Source organism: Anabrus simplex, chromosome 1 (assembly GCF_040414725.1).
Source record: "Anabrus simplex isolate iqAnaSimp1 chromosome 1, ASM4041472v1, whole genome shotgun sequence".
NCBI lineage: Eukaryota > Metazoa > Arthropoda > Insecta > Orthoptera > Tettigoniidae > Anabrus > Anabrus simplex.
Window position 1 is genome coordinate 1,174,787,944 of NC_090265.1, and position 27,684 is coordinate 1,174,815,627.

Sequence of the window (27,684 nt, forward strand, 5' to 3'; positions counted from 1 at the left end):
CTGCCAACCAAAATTGATACACATACGACTTACTATCTGGAAAAAATAAACTGTTGTGTAAGACGCTCATAGCACTCCTTTGGGCGGGGATGGAAAGGGAGTGAAGTAAAAAAATAATAGCTCCGGAGATCTCCGTAGTACGGCGACCAGCGGTTGTCGACGGGCCTCCGTTTTTACGTACTGGCTTAGGTTTCATCATTTTGTGGAGTCTGTTACCTATAGTTTAAACTATTTTCTATCAAATCGTGGAGTAGTAGGATCACTGATGTTATTAGTGCCGATATTTTGGTCCACTTTTACGATCATTGTAACCAAGAAAACAACCTATACACTGTACGCAATTGTCAAGATGCTGCGCCCATGACTTCAAACAATTTCTGAACATTTTTACTCAGATTCATTACATGATGTGCGACATAAGTGACAAGCCCTAAGAATTATAATTCCCGATAATTATAGTAGTTTCTTTTATGCATCTCGTATTTTATTGATTATTTGTAATAGTTACGAAATGTCGGATCAAACAAATACATTCAATAATATTTATATTTGAGGTACTATCTAGCGGAAGTATACTTACACTAACCTGCAGCTTTGTGAAGGAAACAGGTATATCTAGGTGGGAATGAAGGAAAAACATGATAGCAAAAGATCTTAGAAGTCGACGCTAATTAGGAACCAATATTTAGAGGCCCCCATGAAGAAAAGGAGAAGAAGATACAGTATAATTCGAAACATGACAAATAATTTCTATGTACACTGACTGACAGAGCAAATGCAACACCAAGAAGGAGTGGTCAGAACTTTATGCCAATTGCAAGGTAGACTGACGTCACTGAGGCATGCTCATGATGTGAAATGCGCCGCTGTGCTGCGCACGTAGCGAACGATAAATGGGACACGGCGTTGGCGAATGGCCCACTTCGTACCGTGATTTCTCAGCCGACAGTCATTGTAGAACGTGTTGTCGTGTGCCACAGGACACGTGTATAGCTAAGAATGCCAGGCCGCCGTCAACGGAGGCATTTCCAGCAGACAGACGACTTTACGAGGGGTATGGTGATCGGGCTGAGAAGGGCAGGTTGGTCGCTTCGTCAAATCGCAGCCGATACCCATAGGGATGTGTCCACGGTGCAGCGCCTGTGGCGAAGATGGTTGGCGCAGGGACATGTGGCACGTGCGAGGGGTCCAGGCGCAGCCCGAGTGACAGTGACGTCAGCACGCGAGGATCGGCGCATCCGCCGCCAAGCGGTGGCAGCCCCGCACGCCACGTCAACCGCCATTCTTCAGCATGTGCAAGACACCCTGGCTGTTCCAATATCGACCAGAACAATTTCCCGTCGATTGGTTGAAGGAGGCCTGCACTCCCGGCGTCCGCTCAGAAGACTACCATTGACTCCACAGCATAGACGTGCACGCCTGGCATGGTGCCGTGCTAGAGCGACTTGGATGAGGGAATGGCGGAACGTCGTGTTCTCCGATGAGTCACGCTTCTGTTCTGTCAGTGATAGTCACCGCAGACGAGTGTGGCGTCGGCGTGGAGAAAGGTCAAATCCGGCAGTAACTGTGGAGCGCCCTACCGCTAGACAACGCGGCATCATGGTTTGGGGCGCTATTGCGTATGATTCCACGTCACCTCTAGTGCGTATTCAAGGCACGTTAAATGCCCACCGCTACGTGCAGCATGTGCTGCGGCCGGTGGCACTCCCGTACCTTCAGGGGCTGCCCAATGCTCTGTTTCAGCAGGATAATGCCCGCCCACACACTGCTCGCATCTCCCAACAGGCTCTACGAGGTGTACAGATGCTTCCGTGGCCAGCGTACTCTCCGGATCTCTCACCAATCGAACACGTGTGGGATCTCATTGGACGCCGTTTGCAAACTCTGCCCAGCCTCGTACGGACGACCAACTGTGGCAAATGGTTGACAGAGAATTGAGAACCATCCCTCAGGACACCATCCGCACTCTTATTGACTCTGTACCTCGACGTGTTTCTGCGTGCATCGCCGCTCGCGGTGGTCCTACATCCTACTGAGTCGATGCCGTGCGCATTGTGTAACCTGCATATCGGTTTGAAATAAACATCAATTATTCGTCCGTGCCGTCTCTGTTTTTTCCCCAACTTTCATCCCTTTCGAACCACTCCTTCTTGGTGTTGCATTTGCTCTGTCTGTCAGTGTACTTAAGTAAATACACCAGTGATATAAATATCTAATGAAGTCAGTCACACCGATAGTATGAGTTTCTGATAACCCACACGAAGAACCTGTACTTCTGCTAGTTGGACAATGAATGTCAAATGTGTTCTAAAAACATTGCCGGCACATGGTGATGAAGAAGTGATGATTGTCGTATTAAAGAGCCTAAGGTCTGGGTTTGAAATAATTATTTAAAATTTAGCCACTGGCTAATATGAACTGGCAAATGAATTTAAAGTTACTAATGGATCTGATTCACAGTGCCTAATTTTTCATAAAACGATTAAAATATGAATATAATAATATAAAACGTAAGATTGATTTAAAAGTACTCCCATAAATATGAAAATATGTTAAAAGCTACAGTCAAATATAAACATTTCATGTAGTGATTAAATAACACAGTTAAATGATTAAAATACTAAAACGGTAAAGGCTTCGAAATTATCTAAATTAATGTTAATCTGCTTTGAAACAAATAACATTTTCGTAAATTATAACAGATTGAGAGTTAAAAGTGATAAAATGTGGCACTATCCCACATGAAACAGTTGACGAACGCTCGTCATCTCACATATTGTGGAATGACGCTAGATAATAATTTTAGACTCTGTTGATGATCAGTGAAATAAGATGTGCTTCGCAAGTAAACACTGAGTGAGGGAGGGAGGAACTTTCCTCCAGGGTCATAAGCTGGGGAAACTCACCTAAGTGTGCTTGTCTCCACGGTAACGCACGCTAATACACTGTGAAAGCAACAATGGACAGTAGGCGCTGTTTTCGATGAGGCCCTATGGGTCACCGGCCTTACAGCCAAGAGGGTCACGTCTTTTATCTGCCGAAGAAAGTTCTAAGGAGTAAATGTTTCACTTCCCATCAAGCGGTTCCTGATGCCGTGAAAGGGTGATTCCGCCAGCAACCAACGTCCTTCATTATGGGGGGAATAAGAAACTAGTTCAGGGTTGGGACATGTTCCTGAACGGTGGGGATAGTTGTCTGTTGACTAATATTAGTATGTTGTCGTTGTGATATAGTGTATGTTGTCCTATACGTACAGTGTAAGACTCTAGACACAAGTCTAGATTAAAATGAACAATCCCTATAATTCATTCTTACAAGAAAGTTCGTTTCACGTCACTCTTGGATGATATAGATAACTTCCCGTTCCACCCAGTTCTTAGAGTGGAGATATTTTAATTATATTATGTACACTTTGTAGACTAGACCACAACGAAGGATAATGATCCGCTGCGAGAGTTAATCAAAGCTTTTCTTGTCTCAAGTGGGAAGTTCCAATGAGATCACAAGATCTTAATGGCTGTATTAGTCAGGATGGGAAACCTGACAGCGATTCCCCTACAACTGAGGCAATGTAGTGAGCGGAACTAAGGTAACATGAGTTTTAATATTTTCCAAATGAAGACGACTTTTTAAATAGGTTCACCTGTAACGACTACTGTTCCATTGTAAATATATTTTATCGTTTTAGTAATTTTATGTTTCATTATTCGACATAAATTATTTAATATTGTAGTTTTAATAACTTTTGTTATGTGCGGTGTTTAGATTGAACATATTTTCAGAGATATTTGGAAGTTTTTGAAAATATAACAGGGCCTAATTGAGAATATCTTGATTATTATTCTTCCTACGGTAAGAAAAGCACAAAGGTTAAAAGACTGAAAGTTATGTTTTTCGCAATTTCCTTTGTAAGATGATTTCCGATACAGCTGCTATTAATGGAGATATTTCCTACTTTGGCCCCTTTAATATTGACACACCTGTGTATGATAATCGAGTAATATATAGCCCAGTGCACACTATGGCTAACCCTGAACGTAATTACAAAGTCTCTAGAATTCCATTATGACTGTTCTCGTGATGTCATAAAAAAGAAACAGTGGGCAGGCAGACAGACAAAAAATATTGAAATGAACCTTCTGTCGACTTTTATCTACCTAATCTGAGATGGAAATGACACATGAGGCATAAATTTGAAGCGGAAGAATAAAATTATAGTTATATTGATGCTATGTGCATTGTGAGCTACACTGTACAATATCATCCATACTTATAAAATCCTTATGTTGGTACAATTAATATATTTAGTTGTACTTGTTGCTTTCAATGCAACGTGTACTTCTATTTGTACTTTTTCAGTAACCATCGTGACCTAATCTTCGGTGAACACAAATCTACAGTACATAATTAAACGGGAAGTCTGGCAATAGGCATAGATAGAGAATGAGGCATTTAAAGGAAATTTCCACTAATTTCGAAGCCTCATAACAGTTTAAAACGCAGCACTTTGTGGGTATTCACTTCAACACACAAGCAATGCGCTGCCGAAGTTTCACGGTGATCCCGCTTTCCAATAGGAGATAGTTCTATATTAGTAACGAAGTTGCATATAGGGGATGCCTTTACATTCCACTCCTCCAATGATCTTCATGGCCTGTACGGAGATGAATGACTACAAATCATCTAATAGTTTTATATTAAACTCATCTATACCTCTTGTATAATAGTTCAGAATTCACAAATCTCTTTCTTTCTTTCTTTACAATTTTGCTTTAAGTTGCACCGGCACGGATAGGTCTCATGGCGACGATGGTAGTGGGGTTCGAACCCATTATCTTCCGAATGCAAGCTCACAGCTGCGCGACCGTAACCGCACGGCCAACTCGCTAAGTAATTCATATATCATGTAGGGTAAGATAATCTCCGCGCCAAATATACATGATTCGAAAATGTCCTGGAGCCCTTTCTCATTATTTGGCTGGTTTTCACAATAACAGTAGTAAACTCTGATTATAACAGTTTTATATATTTTCGTAGTTACTCAGGATAGAGCTGATTTGCAGTGCAGTGAGGTTGCAGTACTTGGCCCCACGATCTGCGGTAGTACACTTGCCCCTTACCTGGAGGCACTGAGTTCAATTCCCGTCCACTTCAGGGATCTCAGAGCTGGTTCGTGGTGTCCTCAGCATACGGGGGACAAATTGACGGGCTAACTGACGGTGAGATAGTGGACCCGGTCTACAAAAACAAGAATAACGAACGAGAGGATTCGTCATGCTGACTACGTATCACCTAGTAACCTAGAGGCCTTCATGTTGAACAGCAGTCGCTTCGTAGGTCAAGGCCCATTAGGGCTGTAGTGCCATGGTGTTTCTTTGCGTCATTCTTTTTTATTGGTTCCTGCATGCGTTGTTTATTGTTGTCGGTCCTCTGTTTAAAATATATCGTCGTAGAATAATGTGTCTTTTCCTGCTTCAGGATCTAGGTGACTGCACTTGTTCTCTTACACAATACATTCATTCACAGTATACATACACAACATATAACACACACTAAACAACCGTCATAGAAACACGAGTTAGCTGAATGCATTCCTCCACACAGAGTTGGTGTCAGGTAGAGCATCCGGCCGTAAATCTGGATCTACTCCACATGAAAGGGAGATAGCACACTCGTGACCCCTCCAGGTTGCTAAAAAGGAGAAATAATAATAATAAGAAGAATTTGAGCTTTTTTTCTCGTTTGTATTCTAAATATGGATAGTTGAGTTTACATGGAAGTTATGAGAATCAAAACGAAGACGAATTACAGAAAGAAACATTTCAATAATATGATAAATTTCGCACAATGTGGATTTAGTTTTTACAGAAACTTGTCAAAGAGTTGTGTCTTTTGTTGCACAGTATCAGATGATATCGGTCACAGTAGGCTCCGCATAATTTACAGTTGCAGTTATCGTCCGGGTCATGGAATTCATCTGTTAGGCATATCCGATGATGGAAACCGTGTACAGCATATCTTGTCAATATCCGAAAAGTAATGCAATGTAAGATAATCTTACACAAATTTCACCCTATTCAACGTTTCTAACTCAATCTGTCCCATAAATAGATAAGATGCGAAAAAAATCATAGGACCAGCCATTTAGGTCGCTAAATACTGCGTCTTATGGCACAATCTTTTGTCGATATGACGTACCGTTTAGCAGCAGCTAATCTGTAAATGAAGGTCAGCAATATTGTAAACATGCATATACTTTCGTATGCCGATCTATATATATATATATATCGACGTCGATTTGCAGCGATCGAGAAAGGGTGTGTCTGCTATTGTGATCAACACTCCCCACACCGACTTTGACTGGCAGTAGGAATGGGGTCCTTCCCCAACTCCTGTGTAACTGGCATTAGTAAGGAGGGCCTACCATTGTAATGAATAATTCATTTCACGATTTGACTTGCAGAAGGAAGGGGAGCATGCAGTTTTGTTCAAAACTCCCCTACCCGAATGTGTTCGGCTGTAGGCCAGGATGCCCGCCATGATAAACAAATGAACCCATCTAAAATGAGTAGCATTAGGCATAGTGGCCTGTTATTTTAATGGAAACTCACCAACTCTGTGTGACTGGCAGTACGCTGGCTGGCAGAAGGAAAAAGTGCCTGTCATTATAATGATAACTGCACAACTCAATTTCGACTGGTGATAGGGAAGTTGTCTGCCATTATAATAAAAACACCTCAACCGTAATCTGTCTGGAAGTAGGAACCAATTGTGACTCCACAGTAGGTAATGGGGCCTGCAATTATAATGTAAACTTCCCAACTCGATTGTGAATAGCAGTAGGCAAGTGAGCCTGCCGTTATCATCACAACTACGCAACCCACACTTTACATTGGAAACAGCGTAAAGGGACCTCCCCATGCTAATTATCTGATAACGCTAAGAGATATGCAATATATTATATAAAACAATCTTATTTACTGTACGTACAATATTTACTTCGATATTCGTATACAATGTAGAATATCGTAGCGAAGCACGGGTACATTTGCAAGTACAGTAAATAAATTTGTTGGGGGCCTGCTGTCTGTAATTTCGCTGTTTTTTTCTTGCTAATTTTTGAGATATTTATCAGTTTTAGGTCAACTAAAGACCATATCACTGGGTTTTACTTTTCGTGCCTGTTTGTCTGATTGTTCCACAATCACGGCGAAATGGCAGGATAGATCTCGACCAAACTTCACACTTAGAGTATACTCATTCCGGGAAAGGTTTTGATGTGCATATGATTTCAAAATAAATTGACGGGGGTTTATAGGAAGAATAGAACAGTTTTCTTCCATTTTCTCTTATACTATTGATTTTCTGTAAAATCCGTGGACTAAAAGTGAAACGTTCCGTCATTATAAACAACTTTCGTTATGTACATAATTTCGCTTACTTTTCAAATGACGTAGAAAATTACTATCGTCTGTGGGTCTCAAGCTCTGCATTGAGTGACCGATGGACCGACAACGAACCTACAGGTTACTATGGCAACATCTCTGACTGCTTGCCAGCAGAGAAGTAAGGTATTACCATTTTCGTCAACATTCCTGTAAACTCGTGGTTGTTCCTTGTGCAGAAAGCAAGAGAGGCGTCAATAGGCCATTCTGCGGGATATTGGCTGAATATCGGCGGAGGTTAAAATTGTCCTCGCATACCATTAAATGGCGCTATTAATATTTGAATAGTACCGCGGAATGCAGCCCATTATTTCACACCCTAAAATGTCTCCAGATATTTACTATAATTTTTAATGCATTCTGCTTCTGTTTATTTCTATTCCACTTCTGATTTCCGCTTTAATACCTTGCCACTTTAGGCTTAAATAATAACACCATAAATCATCTTCTTATCTGTTTACCTAAGAATCCCTGCTTTTAAATTTCTCTTCTGTTACCGCTTTCTTATAGCCGTAACTCATACCATCACAATTTATTGAAGGGCAATTTATTTTCCAATATATCCCCTTGGTATTTACATATTTGTCCTCAGTTTTTATTTTATTTTCTATTCATTTAAACTTCCTTAACTGTATTGTTGTTTTCCTTAATTACTCCGTATGTATGTGAGTGCTAATCCCAAAACTTAGAAACACTTTTATTTGAGGAAAAATTCCAAGCTGTTGAAATGCATAACTTTTGGCCCAGGGAAATTTCGAAATATGAATGCAATTTTAATGACTGTGCAGACTTTCGTTTCGGGATAATTTGTGGCTAAACGGAAAGTCGTATGACAAAACAGATACCACAATCCCCGTTCAAATTGTAGAGATCTAAATCTTTGGTTTTATGACTTTTCGTTGTATCTCTATCCCTCACACGTTAAATATTCTCGATTTCAAGTTAATTTTGTATTTTTTTTTTGCATGTATATGTTATCGTTTGCCACACTTATAGGAAGGAGATAATCGTCACATTCGGCACGCACTTTGACACAACCAGTGGACACATGTTAGCCAAATTTCATGTTTCCAGCTGTCACATGAGTATCAAAAAAATCTTACTCACTGCCTTTACAGTAATTTACGGAGAAATCCGTATACAATGCAGAACACCGTAGCGAAGAAGGATACATTTGCTAGTGTATATAAAGGTATAGAAATGAAAGTAGACGTGAATTAATGAGGTACTTCCAGAAATCTCAGAATTTTGAAACGTGGTACCGATACCTGAGAACTTTCCTGACGGGGGCATGCTGGGTGTTTTCAAATTTTGGGTTCAGCATAAGAACAAAGTCGTATAACTTATTAAAAGCGACAACCTATAGTTTTCGTAGGTTTAGAAACGTTCAGGAAATTCCTAGTTTTTATCCCCTTCCCCTCAAGTTAAGATGGCGGCACAATCTAACTGACGAGGTAGAAAATTGAAATTTGGCGAAATTATAGCTTTTAGCCTGTAACCGACGAAAAAATTCCAAAATGTTTACATTTTTCACTTTTTACCCCCGAAAAATATCCAAATATGGTGGAAATTTTAATGACTGTGCTGACATTCCTTTCGTGATATTTGGTGGCTACGCGGTAAGTCGTATCTCTAAGTAGATGGCGCAATCTTAGTTCAATTTGGTGTGATCTACAACTTTGGTTCTATGACATTTTGTCGTATCTCTCTGCCTTATACATTATATTTGGCTGTATTTCTCGATTGTACATAACTCTTGTGATTTTTAGACTATATTTCATTGTTTGGTACTCTTATAGGAAAGATAGTCATCAAATTTGGTACGCTCATTGACACGACCAGTGAACATATGTGAACGAAATTTCATGATTCTAGCTTATATATAAGTATGTCGAGGTTCTCCTTCGACTTGGTGGATGACTGGATCCTGATGCTGGCGTACAAGAGAACAAATCTCGGTGGTCAAGCTTAGTCGGCGTAGTTCCCCCTGATATTAGCAAAAGAAGTATTCAAGCTGCCTGGGATGCTCCTCTTATCAGTCATCTCCACTCGCTTCTGCAGCAGCCAACTAGCAGTCTCCAAGACAAAGCCCGCCTCCTCGCTGTTCTCCTGAATCTGGTGCATGGCTCCTTCGCCTCCTATTCACTTTTTCCCCACGAAAAATATCGAAATATGGTGGAAATTTTAATGACTATGCTTTCATTCCTTTCATGGTATTTGGTGGCTAAACAGTAAGTCGTATCACTAAGTAGATGGCGAAATCTTAGTTCAATTTGGTGTGATCTACAAATAATTGTAAATACTACAATTTACGTATCGCTGTGGCTTTATGTTTGAGAGAAGCCATCGGAGAGCCTCACCGATGCTCATCTTGTGGTGTCTACGTTGATCGACGTGACCTCCATGGCCTTTCCTGTTTGAAAAGTAAAGGCAGACACATACGTCACTCCACTATAAATGATGTCTTTTGGGCTCCGATTTCAGCAGAAGTTCCTTCCATACGAGAGCTCACTGGCTGCTGCTCTTCAGACGGTAAAAGGCCAGACGGGGTGACACTTGTGCCATGCAAAGGAGGCAAATCTCTTTTGTGGAATTTTACCAGTGCCGACACGTTCACCCAGTCCAATATTTCACTTTCGTCTTCAAGTGCTGAAGGTGCAGCCACGAATAGGGAAAATGCTAAAATAAGAAAATACAGCGATTTGTTGGACAAATTCTTCTTCGTGCCGGTATCCATTGAATCGAGTGGTACCCGGGATAATGAGGCCCTCAATTTTATCAAAGAGTTTTGCCGATGGATTGCTCGGATCTCTGGCGATATGCGATCAACTGCTTATCGTATTCAGCGCATCAGCATAGCTCTAATGCGTGGTAACGTCACATCCATTCTCGGGACACTACCACCTGGTAAAGAGCTGGACGAAATTTTCTTCTTTAATGCATGTATTTTATGGATATTCAGTACATATTAAATTACTTTAACATTCACTTTCTCTGAATAGCTCAGCTCTGAATATATGTTTGATATCTAGAACAATAATTAATTTAAGCTATTCATGTATATTTCAGGTTGACTCCGTATAGTCAGGTTTTTCGAACTCATAATATACATATTATTATTGTTATCTGTAGAGTATTGATCATTTTTAGCTCTTAATGTATGGTACGTGTTTTCTAGATCAGTGTTCCTTTTAGCTCCTAAAGTATCTCTATCAGCATTAAGTTCCTGCACTTATGTTCCCATCCAGCTTTTAATATTTTTGTACCTAGGACTGTTATTCCTTTTAACCTCTCATTGTATTTGTACTTATTTTAAAATCATAAAAAACAATTCTTAGTATGTAAAACATAATGTAAAGTGTTAAAAATGTACCCAAATTTCACCCTATTCAAATATTCGAACGCAGTCTAACCCATAAATATGGGAGATATGAGACAATGTTTTAGGACCAACCGTGTAGGACGATAAAAGCGGTGTCTGACGGCGCAAAGCGTGTGTTGATATGACACGTCGTTAAGCAGCGGTTAATCTGTAAATTAATGTCTGCTATATTATAAACGTGCATATACCTTCGTATATTGATTCATTGAAGTCGATTTATAGCGATCTAGAAAGGGTGTGTATTTCATTATTATTAATTACAATTGATAATGACTGTCAGCAGGAGGGCGTCTCCTGTTGTAATCAATTCTCCCCACTTCTACTTTGACTGCCAGTAGGAATGGGGGTCCTTCTCCAACTCCCGTGTAATTGGCTTTAGTAAGGAAGGCCTGCCATTTTAATGAATGATTCCCTTATCGGTTTAACTAGCAGAAGGGAATGGAACGTGAGATTTTGTTCAAAACTCCCCTACCTGATTGTGTCTGGCAGTAGGCAAGGTTGTGAGTGCTTTGATACACCCAGTATTTTAGTATCAGGCTCAAAGGACGCAACATACTGTCTTCCATCCGGAATGGCATTACAATTGCAGAGATACTTCCTTTTTATGAAGGTGCGAAGCGAAACACTTCTCTCCACTAGTCATTACTAATAAATAGCAAGGGGTACTGGAGTGCCTTATCACAGAACTGCTCATGTTCCTCACCGATATGCATCCAATGTAATAAGAGGTTTCTTAAATTCATTATTTCAAGAAGAATCCGTTGAATGTTAGATTAACTGCTATTTGTCCTTGATAGATAGATTAGATAGGTTAACTTCCAAGAATAATACTTCATTTAAGGGATCTTGAACCAAGTTATTTTATATTTCCGTTTTTTTATCTGTAAACTTTTTCTGCCATTACTGATAATTTACCTCGTACCTCTGAACGGCTGTATGTACCACCGGAAGTTCGTGTACCAATGGTTGGGGAAAGCTGATCTAGAAAATCTCTCAAAAGATGAGAAAAACGAGGAGTCCCAATATTGAAATCAATATTAAGTTATATTGGCATTGCGTGTCGTAAACATAACGCACACTAATCCGTTTGTTGTTGTTGTTGCTGCTGCTGTTGTTGTTGTAGAATTTTTTTGTATACTATGATTTGACGTGGTTGTAAGTATTAACACAGAATTTGCCCTCGTGCTTAACGTGTCAAAGGCTTTTGGTATGGAGTTAGCCACCTCGTACCGATGATTTCAGCCTTTATATTGGATGCGTTCTACCTTACGATTTTCCACACTCAATTTCTGAAAATAACTTCACAGCGCCTTATTTCAAGTTGGAGCATCTATCGAGTTCAAGGAACCGTTCTATGAAAATATGTCAAGCTCTGAATATTTATCAACAAGAACTAGAAATTTTATTGTCGCTCACCTGGGTTTATTTCAATATTCATATCCGTATCCGTGCGTATATTGTACAACAATACTTTAAAGATACAACAAATAATTTTCAACATATGTAAGCACGAAGATTATACAAGGTGTATAAATATTAAAAGTACTGTATTTGTATGTGACATAATTTGAATGAAGGATAATATATCATCCATATCAATTAGATAGTTCTACTCCATTACTATGTAGCTCGTGCACAGATTAAATTTGGACCTAGAGCAGTGAGGCAAGCACCACATGGATCAACATTCCCAATGTAAATTAAATCAGCACTGCTATTCAGCACTTTTTATTGTATCAAACCGAAATGTAATATGTTGATTTGTAAATGGATGTATTAATTTGCTTTTGTAACACATAGCAACAGTTGTGTATAATATGGATGAACTACATCTTTTATTCATGGACTCTCGCTGATGCATGTTGCTCTCCGATTAGTCTGAATCGTCCAAAACCACTGCATATTAAAATCGCAAAACCGTCCAATTCTTTAAATAATATAGTAGATGATGTACTCGTGCTTCGCTATGGAATTCTACATTGTACACAGAATTCTAGACGAAGTAGTACACGTTGCGGGTCAGATTTTATTGAACTGCATTGCTCTTAGCATTACCCCAGAAACACGCCGGGCAAGTCGCCGTACATCATTACTCATGCGAAGACCAGGTTAGGGAATTGTCATTGTAATGGCACGGCCTCTTGCCTACTGTCAGTCACAATCGAACTGGGTAGCTTTCATTATGATGGCAAATCCTCTTGCCTACTGCCACCTACAATAGAGTTGAACAGTTCTCTGTAATAGCAGACACTCACCCTCCACCTACGGTACATTTTTGCATCCTCAGAAAGAGTGTGTCTGTGGTTTTTCTGAAGACTTTAATATCCGTCAATGGACAGAAAACGAACATGGGAACAATATTAATGCAAAGAAAGAGCCGTGTGCGCGTAAGTACAAAGGTTTCGTTATTGGAATATATAGGCTATGGGATAACTGGCCTGTGCATGGCCAACGGATTAGGTAGTTCCGGCCCGCTACACTTGACACTTTCATAGGCATGACGTCACACTTTCAGTGCTTCGATATGGAGCCATGAGTTTCGTTTTTATGATGGTTTGGTAGAACATTGTTGTTATTTCAACATGGTTATAGGTGTTCGTTGGTGTTTTCAAGCGATAATTGTATGAAAAAAAGCATCTGTAAAAGATCTGTTTTCGGCAATAGTATGTGTTTGCTACTATAGCATTGTAATTTGAGCTGGCTAATATGAAGCATTGCGTCGTTGCCGGGAAAAAAACTCCCATGTGAAATATTTTAGCTTAGAACTTTGCCCGGTAAAGTTCTGTCATCTAAGGTGCAATATTGTGTGAGTATTGTCAAGGAGGCATTCTCGCTCTACATATTGTATGTGCTGCGGGTCAGTATTTTTCCCAAAATATGATCACATAGGAGGTTTTGTCACGGCAACGACGATTGCTAGGTTATGTCACGTTACCCGAAGGGAGAGGCAGTACGTGAAGAGAATGGTGGATTCGAAACACTGTAGATTATATCCTATTATCTTTATACAGCACCTCTACCAACGAAACTCCTAAATCCCATTGTCACAACAGTTCGCATAACCTTCACTCAGCAATTAGATATACTGTATGTTGTTAATGGATTTATTTGGGATGACCTTAGATGTTAGGACCCTTTAAACAACAAGCATCATCATCATCATCACCATCAAATCTATCGGAAATACACCTGCTCATTTACCCTCTAAGAACAATTTCCTGCACTATTTTTGGTTTATGTTATGAGCCGATCTAGAAATCGGATCTCAGTGATGTCTTCTACTATGTACACTTCTGTATGTTTCTATTTGATGGTTAGTACTGGACAGGTTTACCTTGATAGGTCGATACCTAATGTAGCGGATTCTTCGATTTTCGCTAGCGGCCAAATTTTTTACGGTTGAATGTACATGGACGTAAAGTGCAGAGTAAATAATGAGAGCATAGAAGTTACCTACACATCATGCTGGTTCACATCATCCATAATCCTCTTCCAATAGCGATTACAACTTCCGCGAATTCCTTTGTCAGACGGTTGAATGCTGGCCTTCTGAGCTCAAGTTGGCGGGTTCTAATTGCTTGTTGTTTTAAGGGGCCTAACATCGAAGGTCATCGACCCTTTAGCAGGTTCAAACTCATCTTAGGCCAGTAGTATTTCAACGAGCTCAAATAATAATAATAATAATAATAATAATAATAATAATAATAATAATAATAATAATAATAATAATAATAATAATAATAATAATAATAATAATAATAATAATGTTATTTGCTTTACGTCCCACTAAATACTTTTAAGGTCTTCGGAGACGCCGAGGTGCCGGAATTTAGTCCCGCAGGAGTTCTTTTACGTGCCAGTAAATCTACCGACACGGGGCTGTCGTATTTGAGCACCTTCAAATACCACCGGACTGAGCCAGGATCGAACCTGGGAGCTCAAATACGCCAGCTTCTTGTCGGTAGATTTACTGGTACACAAAAGAACTCCAGTGGGACGAAAATAAGGCACACCTCTGCATCTCCGAAAAACCGTAAAAAATAGGCCAATGTGATATAAATTTAATAACATTATTATTATTATTATTATTATTATTATTATTATTATTATTATTATTATTATTATTATTCTAGACATGAAGTCTACTACTTTGGAGGACGGTATTCAAGTAACTTGTGGCTAATGTGATTCCTGTTCAAAGTGTCTTTTCAACAAACTTAGAAATTCTGTAATATCTTTGAGCAACGTTGTTCTGTCCTTTGCTCGTCACAAACGTTTTGGACACAAAGGCATCACTCTTATACTACCTATTACAGGCTGGTAATAGCTTATATAATAGTTCAGAATGTGCACTATGATGCTGTCGTCTTATTTTTGTACCACTTGAACAACTTGCAGCATTCGCTTCAGTTAGCGCGGAATTTTGGTGTAATGGATGTTTTAAAATAATCCAATTTTTGAAGACTCTGTGCTTTAAAGGATAATTATTGTGTGACCGAGCTCGATAGCTGCAGTCGCTTAAGTGCGGCCAATATCCAGTATTCGGGAGATAGTAGGTTCGAACCCCACTGTCGGCAGCCCTGAAAATGGTTTTCCGTGGTTTCCCATTTTCACACCAGGCAAATGCTGGGGCTGTACCTTAATTAAGGCCACGGCCGCTTCCTTCCCACTCCTAGCTATTTCCCATCCCATCGTCGCCATAAGACCTATCTGTGTCGGTGCGACGTAAAGCAACTAGCTAGATAATTATTGTACAGCTCCAGGGCTGACTGGTAAATATCTTGGCTTTTAGGGCTGTACACGGCAGACGCAGCCCAAACTCATCAGAGGGCGTGCATTATAAGGGCTGCACTAGACTAGCATAAGCCATATTTAAGGAAACGACCCTAATAAAAGACGTCTGTCTTCTTTAATTTTGTAAGGATAGACGACGATGAGCTGGGGTTTACAGCCAATAAAACTACTCACATAAAAGTAGCAGTAGTAATGGTAGAGGGAGGTGGAGGAGTAGTAGTAGTAGAAGAAGAAGGAGGAGGAGGAGGAGAAGAGATTTGTTGAAAACGACATGACATACATTTAAGAAAGTAAAGAAATGGGTCATAAAGCGTTTATTCGTTTTGTGGAGCACTGAAGCTTATGTTAGAGGAGTTGATTAATTTGCGTGAACATTCACAGCACAATAAAAGCATGGTAATTCCACTCCAGAACCGCCTGATCACTCTGCTGGAAACTTAGTGCGGAAGTTATAGACTGTTTTACGGGACAAGTTTGATGTGTAGAAAGGTGGTTCCATTGTGTTTTAATGGGCATGCTGTAGGATAATCGGTGAGGGGGATTGTTCTTTTAAGGGGAAGTTAAACCAGGCAACCATCTCCTCTTATTGCTGAGGAAGAGGCGAGACTCTTCGAAGAAAATGTATCCGTTGTGCAATGGAGGTTACCATAAACAATGTGAAAACTACATATCATTAAATTTCACAGACTTGATACTGTCGGGTTTGGAAGATAATGAGAGTTAACCGTTAGATGTCGGGTAAGAAAAATGAACTGAGGAGCGCGGCTCGAGTACATGGAAACAATTCCAGACTCAATTAGGGGCCTCATGCTCTCGAGTTGAGAGCTCCTGCGAATTACCACATTTAGACGCCTCTTACGACAAGCCAGTGGTACCGTTTATATATTCTACCATCCTCACTCAAAGGAATTTCCAAGAAAATTGTAAAATTTTAAAAATTAACCCGAAATTGTCTACGAACAAGAAAAAACCGTTTAATAGGCTACAGAGAAAGATACCAACAAAAACGAATAGTCAACTTATAGGTTATATGAATGAAATATTTCGATTGAACTATATTATCTTTGTGATTTTCGACTATTATTTATTTTCTAAGTAAGTCCTGCTCCTTATCTGAATGATCAGCGTACTGGATTTCCGCGTTCAGAGGGCCCCGGGTTCGAATTCCGGCCAAGTCAGGAATTTTAATTGCGTATGGTTAATTCCACTGGCACTGTGTGTTAGTATTCTTTTTATTATACTTCTTCTATTCACACGCCGCACTACCAACCGCAACAGAAACACATAACAGTGAATTAATCCCTTGAAAATAGGAATCCGGCCCTAAAAGTGGGCTAAACCCTTATCAAGTGCCAACCTCGACAAATTCAGAGAGGTTCGGGAAGAGGAGAAGAATGATTTCCTATGTGACTAACTTAGTAATGGTGAAGTCTCGCTAAAGTATTATTTTGTGTAAATGATAATGATTTTGAATAATTTTTAAACTGACATCACAACGTATAGAAGATAAAATCTGATCACTTCTCCGCGCACCCGTGTACTTGCCTTTGTCTGGGGCAGGCATCACGGCGTCTGGCCAAAACTGTGGCATGACGATCCCTACTTGATTTATTTGCTAATGTAGTAGGTACCTCATATTGCGCGCTGAATTGAAGTTTATTTTTAATATTCGTGAATCTGCGAATGCGTATGTGAAATTCCCTTAATTGAACATAATGCTTCAGATCTCCACACAGAACAAAACGAAGGCAATCCGAAGGTCATTGTTCATTGTTTATGCATTTTGAATGGCCGAATCTATTACGAATGCCAAATCACCACTCAGAAACCTCAAGAATATTCAGTAAAAAAGATGATGAATACATTTTATCTTTTAAGAAAGGCTAGATTTGGCGAGATACAACTCAGTTTCACAATACTACGTATGGTGCTTTGGGAGCATAATGATTTCGTGTAGTTTGATCTTGTGTGTGTGTGTGTGTGTGTGTACACGTATGTGTGTACACGTATGTGTGTATGTGTGTGTTTGATATCTGAAGCCAGCTATTTTCTGTTTTGAATCAATTAATTTATAACTGTTAGTTTCTTCTACCTCCGAAACTAATTTTTGAATTTATAAATTACATGAAATTGTGGTAACAGAATTATACCTAAAAATTTGATTCAATTTAGTTAAGTTTAAATTTAATTTATTTATTTTTTCATTTGCCATATGTTTTATTTTTCATATAGTTTATAAATGTATTTATTCAAAAACTACTGTAGTTTCGGCAGACAAGAACTTAACAGTTTTAAAAAAAGAAAAAAAGAAATCTTTGTTAGCCAGCAGGGCATTTAAATGAGTTCTAAATTCGTATTTGAGTAAATTCTTGTTGCTGTGACGGAGACATATCATGTTGTTTTTAAACAGGTTGTGCGTCGGCTACAAGGATAATAATGAGCGGTAATGGGAAGAGTACAAGGAAAATGTAATTTGGCTGAATTGCACCAGAAAAATATTATACTTCATTGTAAATTGCTTTTTCAACATTTAATCAGTACAATTACTTTACAGAACGCTAATCTTAAGGAAATCGCTCACTTCTTTTCCACAATGAGCTGTAACGGTACCAAAGTTTTGCAAGGAATATATATATATAGCATACAGGCATTTAAGTGGCTATTATCACTAGGTTAGACTAAACACGGGACCGGGCGAGTTGACCGTGCGCTTAGGGGCGCGCAGCTGTGAGCTTGCATCCGGGATATAGTGTGTTCGAACCCCACTGTCGTCAGCCCTGAAGATGGTTTTCCGTGGTTTCTCATTTTCACACCAGACAAATGCTGGGGCTGTACCTTAATTAAGGCCACGGCCGCTTCCTTCCCACTCCTAGCCCTTTCCTATCCCATCGTCGCCATAAGATCTATCTGTGTCGGTGCGACGTAAAGCAACATTGTAAAGACTAAACACGATAGGTCGGAACTTTAGAAATGGTCGTTTCCCGTCATTTTTATTTTAGTTAAATGACTTGCGGCGTTTCAAATAATTTGCCATTATTGATTTGAAAATTCTCATCGCTAAGCTTCGAACTGTCTGAGGGAATAAATCTTTGCATTTACTGAAAAGGCGCCCTACGGGAGCACTTGAAGGAATACCTGCGATTAATTTTAAGAACAGTGTTGGGATAATTAGTATGATGCATTTGGAAGTACTGGGAAAGGTAAGAAATTACCTCATCCAGAACTGATGACGTTACTGATACTGCTATAGTAGAACTGAAAAAGTTATCTTCATAATTTATTCCGTTCCGTTTGTGCTCCTCACGTATATCAATTACTACAAAGTAATGATTACTAATATGTAATGATTACAGTTTTATTTCAAGGAGTTAATTACAAGAAAAAATACTGTTTGAAAAAGTAACTATTACAGCAAATTATTGTTACTCAATCTACCTTACCGTTTAAGATTTGCCACCCACGAAATGTGAGAATATTGTTCGGTACATCGTTTGTCTCTAAAGTAATACAAAATAGTTCGTAAATAAGGACAATGGAATTAAATTTTCCTTCTGGCACCGAAGAACTATTATTGATTCTCCAGAAAATAACTATTTCGTGCTCTCCTGGTGGGTAACGAATACCATATGTGAGTTAGTATGATGGAGAAGAGCACAAACACCCAGTTCCCGAGCCAAGAAAATTCACCGTTTTGGGTGATCAAATGCAACGATCCCAACCAATCAGCCATGGAACCACGCCGTTTATCGGATGATAACTTCCAGAAGAAGACAGTGAGAAATTTAACTACGCAAGCTTTGACCTAGTTAAAGTAAAGTTCTCAGCCCGACGTTAGGTGGGAATTTTCTTCAATGTAGGTACATATCCAATGATCAGCAGACATGGTCGATGGATGGAATATACGATTACCAGTAATTTTATGACTATAATTGCGAATTACTGGGACACAGTCTCCTTTCTCGTAAGATATTACATGTGATAGTAGCGCAGGCAGGTTAGAAAATGGCTAGGAGTGAGGATTAATGGCTATGGCCGTAATTAATGTATAGCCTTGGCAATTAACTGGTGTTAAAATCAGAAATGATCTTGAAGGTATACTTTCCTTAATCGGATACAAATCTCACCATCATGCCCACTTCTTCCAATTCATGGAGGCTTGTAGATGTTGGATGATGACGGGATGGAAGGAGTGTCTTTGACTTTAAGGCTCTTTTGTCATCTGTTATGTTCAACAAAAATCAAGTTAAAGTACAGTAGGTTGAAGGTGTGCCTTAAAACTACCTCTGTCCAAAATCTACCAGTTTACATAGGTGGAAAGTTATTTGTCTGATGGCAACACTATGCAGTACATGGTTAATGGGATACAAACCTCACCCTCTTCCCCACTTCTTCTCATTCATTGAGGCTTGTAGACTGCACCGCGAAAGGAATATCAGGCTATTAGAAAGATGTGGTGTACATACGTGGTGTGTGCGAAAACATTATAACAAACATCTTGGTGGGGGGGGGGGGGGAGTTGTACGGGAGGGTTACTCCTGGGATCAAGTTAACAAATTCTCTGAGATTTTTCTCTTTCAAGTTATGACAAAAATATCTGTAATCATTGTGTTCAAATTTAGATGGAAGTAGTTCCCCTTTAATCGACGTTTTAGTAAATATTTTATAAAAGCAGTTATATTATAGCAAAAGCGAAGTAAGGTATACAATATCGCCCTTCAGCTTTAAATTGGTTCTTCAATGTGCTCAATGAGCCATTCGCCGTTTATAAACACACTTAGCTAATGAAAGTGAATTGTATCTCATGCGTAACTGTTCACAGAAGTTGATTGATCTTACAAGTACAGTATTATCCTCGTAGCATCAAGCAAGAATACCACAACTTGAATTAGTTTTATTTTCCTTCATGTTAAATAATAGCGAAGTGGCAGACCTGGGTATTCTCGTCAACATCAGTGGTGCAGTCAATTAGTACTTGGTCTCCTGTTGCCAAGATAGTGGGTTCGATCACGGCTGGTGTCAGTAATATTTGAGGGTCTTAAAATGTCGTAGCTCCGTTTCATTGGCTTCCGGAATGTTGAACTTCTCTCAGTCAAAATTTTAACACTCCAGAGTCTGTTTGTAAACTATTAGAGGTTCGAACGAACGTAAAACAAGTAAAATACTTCTGTGGTATACTCTTTGTTTACCTTCGCTGCCTGGATTTTCATTAGTTTATTTTTCTGCAGTGTAATTATATTGACACAAACACATAATAATCTACAAGAGAAAGTTTTCATGCCACTACAAAGAGATGATGAATGCTCTATGAACTTCCATTACTACTACTAATACATGCAGAAAAAGAAACGACACTGAAATGTTATGATTAGAGCCCGGAAGTTAGTGTCGAATGAAGATAAACATGTTACCGTTCATTTGGGTCCTGTTTTACCACTTGCCAGTTTGCTTTTTTTATGTTCATTTTAGATTCTGTTGCCTACTTTAAAATGTAATGCGAATTGTCGGATTTTTTGAGTTGTCATGGAAGTTTCCGCTATTGTTACATATTAAAACTAATAGGTGGAAATACAATGAAAAAAAATAATTGTGAAGAACTGTATTAATGTATATAAAAATGTTGTGGGGGGTCCGCTGTCTGTAATTGATTTTATTTTTCCAATTTTTAAAATATTTATCCGTTTTAGGTCAACTCAAGACCGTATCAATGGTTTCTAGCTTTCGTGTCTGTTTGTCCGTCTGTCCTTCTGTTTGTCATTCTGTTTCTCCCAGTGTTTCCAGGTCTACAAATAAATCGGCAAATTGTACGTAAAAATTTCGGGAGTTTTAATGAAAATTTCGGTAGTTTCTCGAGCACTGAAATGCTATAATATAGCTAAATTTAAGAATGCAATAGTTATTTGAAGATATTAAGAGAAACATATGCAATTTCACTCACCCTTGCTCCCTGTCCACTTTCTTCTTCTTCTTCTTCTTCTTCTTCTCCTCCTCCTTCTTCTTCTTCTTCTTCTTTCTACCCAGTCTTCCTGTAGATGTAGTTATTCATCAGGCGTAGAATTTGTGTGCCAATTTTGAAATCGTAGCAGGATGCAGATTTTGTATTGTGTTTGCGGGTCCGTGATTTCCCTTCGAATGATGCAGTCAAGCGTGAGTTTTGAGTTCAATAAGAGGGGAGAGATAACGTAATTAGAGCCAAAATTGAATGCGGGGAAGTACCAAACGAGTGATGTTACCGATAGTACGTCATGCAGCAAGACGAAGAAAGAGTTTCTCGTTAGAAATATATTATGATTCATTTTCCTTAACTTTGGATTAGAAGAAATTTCGGGAGATTTTTTTGTTTTTTCGGCTAGCAAAAATTTCGTGAGACCTGGCAACACTGATTCCACCATCACGGTGAAACGGTTGGATTGATCTCGACCAAACTTCATATTTAGAATAAACTCATCCAGGAGCAGGTTTAGATATGCATACGATTTAAATATTACTGAGTAGGGTCTGTAGAAAGACAGGATCATTTTTTTCTATTTTTTATACAATCGATTTTCTGTAAAATCCGTTGACTATGTGTGAAACGTACCTTCATTTTAAACAACTTTTGTTATGTACACACTGTTCCTTATTCTTCAAATGACAGAGCAAATTACTATTTTCTCCGGGTTTCATGCTCTGCGATGAGTGACCGACAACGAACCTACCGGTTACCATGGCAACGTCTCTGGCTCTCTGCCATCAGGGAAGTAATGTAGTGCCGTTTCAGTCGTCATTCCTGTTAACTCGTGGTTGTTCGTTGAGTAGAAGGTAATAGATGTATCAAGCTGCCATTCTGCGATGTATTTCTACCTTTATAATGTAAACTCCCTGTGTCCATTGTGAATGGCACTGGGCAAGTGGGCCTGCCGTTATAGCAGAAATTCCCGAACTCGATTGTGAATAGCAGTAAGAAACGTGGCCTGCCATTAGCATCGAATCTTTCTAACGCGCACCGTACATCGGAAGCAACGAATGGGGTCTTCCCCGTGGATTTTTCGAATAATGCTAAGAGACATGCAATTTAATTTTCTCACTGCGTCTACAGTAATTTACGTAGAAATCCTCATACAATATAGAATACCGAACCAAAGCACGGGTACATTTCCAAGTCAATTTTTTTTTCTGTGTTATGCTTTGGTCTGTATCAATTTAAAATGAATGTACAATTCTACTACACTTTGTAGGTATGTTGATTATTCAGCCCGAAGGCTGGTTTGATCCTCTGCAGCTCCGCCAACAACTGTCATAAATAGCCTAGGCGTCACTGAAGAGGCGTACTAGGGAAATGATGAGTGAGGTAGTTTCCCGTTGCTTTCCTCACCGAACCAGCCGCTGCTATTACATATCAGTCTGCCAAGCCCACTGAAATGCATGCACCAACCGACCCTATGAGCGCTATTTTCACACCATTCATAACAGGGACTGGCTACATCTCGCCAGCAAAGGCATTACACTTTATTCATTCTTATTTTACAGTTAGCTCTATGCAAATGTGATTTTTAGTTTCACGTTAATATTAAGTTATAAACTGTCTTTTGATGAATGAATTCACATTTTTTGTCTTTCTTCAGAACACAATAAAAGCTCATTCAAAAATGCATAAACGCTAAAAAATGCTAAATATAAGACTTCAAAACGCAAAAGTATTACCAGCAAAAGAATGAAACATAAAAGTGACGATGATAATTACTTTCATGTTCTTGTGGTGGTGACTATTGTTTTAAAAGAAAATACAACCAGGCAACTAATCAGAGAGAAAACATGGAACTGATCTGACACCTAGAAAAATGAAGGTATCGGCCAAAGAAAGACAATGTGAAAACGAAAGACTCCATAGGCCTTGGAAACTTAGTACCATCGGGATCAGAAGGAGACCAAGAGTTGACCAAGAGAGGTCGGATAGAATAGATGAAACTGAGGAGCCTGGCACAAGTAAGTGGAAAAAAATGCTCTATGGTTGCCAACCCACGGTCCAAAGTTAAGAGCCCATTGGGATTTCATGATGTTTTATTATAATAAGATTCACAGGTTCTTACCGAAAGGGATGGCTACTGAATGATTATTGAAATTAAACATAATATGCGAGAACTCAAGCCTGTACATATTACATTAAAATTACGTTACATTGAACATGTTATTTATGATTGCTTCTGATATGATTAGAGGGGAACATTTCATGTAGTTTTTAAGGGAGTATTTCGATTTTATGGAATATGGTTTTTTGAATCTCAGGTCGGCCTATATGTCATGAAGGAAGTGCTATGAATAACTGGAAATAATACTACGGTTCAGTTTTTGGAAGCTTAATAGGTCGGACTTGTTTCTAAGGAAACGTAAACACTTATTATTGCCACAAAATACAATTAATACAATTTGTGAGAAAATGGCAGCTCGATTATACATGGGATACTCATAACAATCACTGTTTATTGAGCGTGATGCACCATCTAGAGGATTGAGGTAGTAACACTGCTAGAATATTTAATATCCTTCAAGATATGTGTGTCTGGAATAGAATGCGAGAGCAGGAGTTTCACAGCCCAATTCAACAATTCTCCGGTAGGAAATAGTATAAAATTCGAGAGAAGCTCAGTTCATTTTTTTTCTTGTGACTTTATTCCTTAGTGTAACATAATATACGATATGGTAGGATATAATGGCATTGGAAGAAGCCTTCATTCTCTTCTATAGTCACAACACAATCGGTGCACAGTCAACACCAAGACACGACAGAAACGTACTATTGTTGAACAATTCGCTTACTGTGCAGTCCGCATTCAGTTAATATGAGAAGGGTAAGAAAGGTTTTCGCTATTCCCCGTTCACCCAGCACGCGTCCGTAAAAGGATTCCGGGGGCGATCAAGCGTGCTGACTCTCTGGATGGTTGCCACGGGTGATGGCGGAGAGGGGCCATCACTACGGGGAAGCTTGCTGCTATCGCAGCTGGTACACCCCCACTCTACTTGTTAATATCGTCGGGGTGACAGCCGTACTCGAACACGAGGTCACTGCTCCTCAGAGCAGGGTTTTTCTCTGTTTGGGGATTCAGTCCCGAGTGTCGGGAACGACTGAAACTTCGGGGATATTAGCAAATACGTGGGATGAGGTGCGCGTCCGAAAGGATTCCGGGGGCGACAAAGCGCATCGACTTACTGGATGGTCGCCACGGGTGATGGCGGGGAGGGGCCATCACCTCTACGAAAGCTTCCTGCGTTAGGTCAAGGAAGCAAGACACCCTCATCGTATTTGGTGATGTCCTTAGGGTGTCAGCCGATTTCCAGAAGAGGTCAAGGACTGTTGATCTATTTTGAGGATCAGTCTGCGACCGAGTCGCTGGGACGACTGAAGCTTCGGAGGCATCAGCAAATACGTGTTGGGTACGGTGCGCGTCCGAAAGGAGACAAAGCGCAACCCGCATCCCCATCCACTCTCTGAATTGTAGCCACCATTGCAGCTTATTGCATTAGTCAGTTAGGTCGAGACTGAACGAATTCTTCTTGGTTCCTACTTTCTTTGGCTGCGAGACTGCTGGTGTCTTCCAGCTCCCTCCTAACTTACAAATTGGTGTCCGAAAACATTCTGGAGGCAAAAGAATGCTCTAAATCTCTAGATCATCTCCACGGGTAAGGGCGTGGACCACCTCTGAATGAAGGCAGATATCAGAGTACCTTTCATTGATAGCTTCCAAGTAGATCAGCTGAAAGATATTGTGTAAAATGTTTCTTTAGTGTTTTCCTTTGTTCTATTTATTTATTGCTATTTGCTTTACGTCGCACCGACACAGGTCTTATGGCGACGATGGGAGAGGATAGGCCTAGGAATGGGAAGGAAGCGGCCGTGGCCTTAATTAAGGTAGACTACAGCCCCAGCATTTACCTGGTGTGAAAATGGCAAACCACGATAACCCATCTTCAGGGCTACCGACAGTGGGGTTCGAACCCACTATCTCCCGGATGCGAGCTCACAGCTGCGCGCTCCTAACCGCACGGCCGACTCTGTTCTAGCTGCTGCTCCTGCTCTTCGTGGATTTATCACATACTACAGATGCGACAGATGGACCTAGGAGAAGTTCTACCGACTATATGGCAAGAGAGAAGAAACGTGCGGTTAATCGACAAAATGACGCATGCCCAGTTGCTGTGAAGAGCTTCAATTGTAAATTTTGGTATCAATGGATGGTCGTAAAATCGAAGTATGGATAATTTTGTCTATCCCTATGATATTCGCTAAATAAAATTCAACATCATTGTTCTAAACTGCAGTATTCTTTAATGGTCAATCAAATACAGAAGGCTAAATAAACTTACCCTAAATGTACTACCCGTAGCTGGATTGTAAAAAAATAACTCACCACCATAGGGATAGCAGGAGATTATACACACATCTCCCATAATCTCAGAAACCGTAGATGCGGGAGAGGGTACTGATTATTTTAAACTTAATTCTCGATACATGGAGTTTACAAAACTGAATATAGCATAACTGAAAAACATGCATTAAAAACATAAATAAAGAATAAGGCGTCCGGAAATTTCACGAATCAAAATTTGACATTTGTATGTTATTTAGTAATTGAACAACGAAAGAATGGCTTAAAAAATGTGTTAGAAACATTATTGTAAGAAGTGAAAATTCTCGGACATGCTATCGAAGTTCATCAGATACTCCGGAAACATGACCCCCAAAGAGGTCACTACAGTAGTCGTCCTCAATCCCTCCATATCATGTCCGACTCCGGAAATGGATATTAATATTGGCTATCGAATGAAACACAAAAATCATTCAGACTTATAGAACAAAGACAATTAATTAATTATATGCTATAACTATAATCTACGTACCTAACTGCTCTACACTTCAACGGATTTATATTTTGTAAGTTGCCTTAGGCATAATTCTGTTACTAACTAGTACATATCACTTCTTTTCCTCCCACCAATTTACTACTCAGCATTCCCCTAAAAATGATGAATAACTTTTTAATTCTTCCCGGATGTATCCACTCTCTGTTCAATAACTTTACAATCCTATACAGATGATTTTCGTTCCAAATTTTTCTCATATCCTCCTCATTTGTAAATTTATCTGTTATTTCCCTTCTCTCAACAATCTTTTGTAATGTGTGCCCATCCCATTTATTCAGAAAATAGTAAACATTCATTTTAATTTCTATTTTGTCTGTATGCTTTACTTTTATGTACCCCCATTAACCACCATATTATGCCCCTCTTTCCCTTATTTGTTATGTTATGTATATTTATCCTCATTCTCCCAATTACATAACAAAATTCCTCTAGTGACCTCTTACTTTTACACTGTGAAGCAATTCGTTGCTTTTCAATAATTTTCATTAATTCTTAGAACTATTTCTTTTCCATATTCTTAGCTGCTCTATGTAGCCCCTTTCGCAATAGTATCTCATTCCTATCGTTTGCAAAACGTTCCGTATCCCACCCACCCAGTACCCTTGGTTCTGATATTTCATTTGATGTTGGTAGGCTATCTGTAACACTTCATCGTCTGATCCCAACTTCAGTGTCAGCCTATGATTATATTTTTAACAATGTTTCACCCATAACAGTAATGCCATAATGGCAATGTGAATAATTTTATCTTAATTTCATTTACGTTACGTATAAGAATTCAACCATCATTGAGTTCAGTAAGAGCATTTTGCTTGAAAATTGGCAGGGACCCCCACTGGTAATCCTAAGCCAGCTGGATCCCTTACTGTCACGTACAGTGTTCACATTTATGTTGTAAAGTGTCTTCCAATAAACGCTAATGGGCCGACGAAACACACCCTCAGCAAGCTTTCTCACGGTAAAGGAAATCACTGGAACAAAGCGATGGTTGCTATAGAATACGGAGAAAGACGATGGTGAAACACGGATATGATATGCCCAACACCCTTTGAGAAGAGTGGTTACGTCCAAAAATACGAAAGTCGAAAAGATGGCCAACCAATAAGAGTGGAAAAAATTTTTTGTGCCCTGCCCAGCGGAATAAGCTATTCAGTTCACTTTACTAGG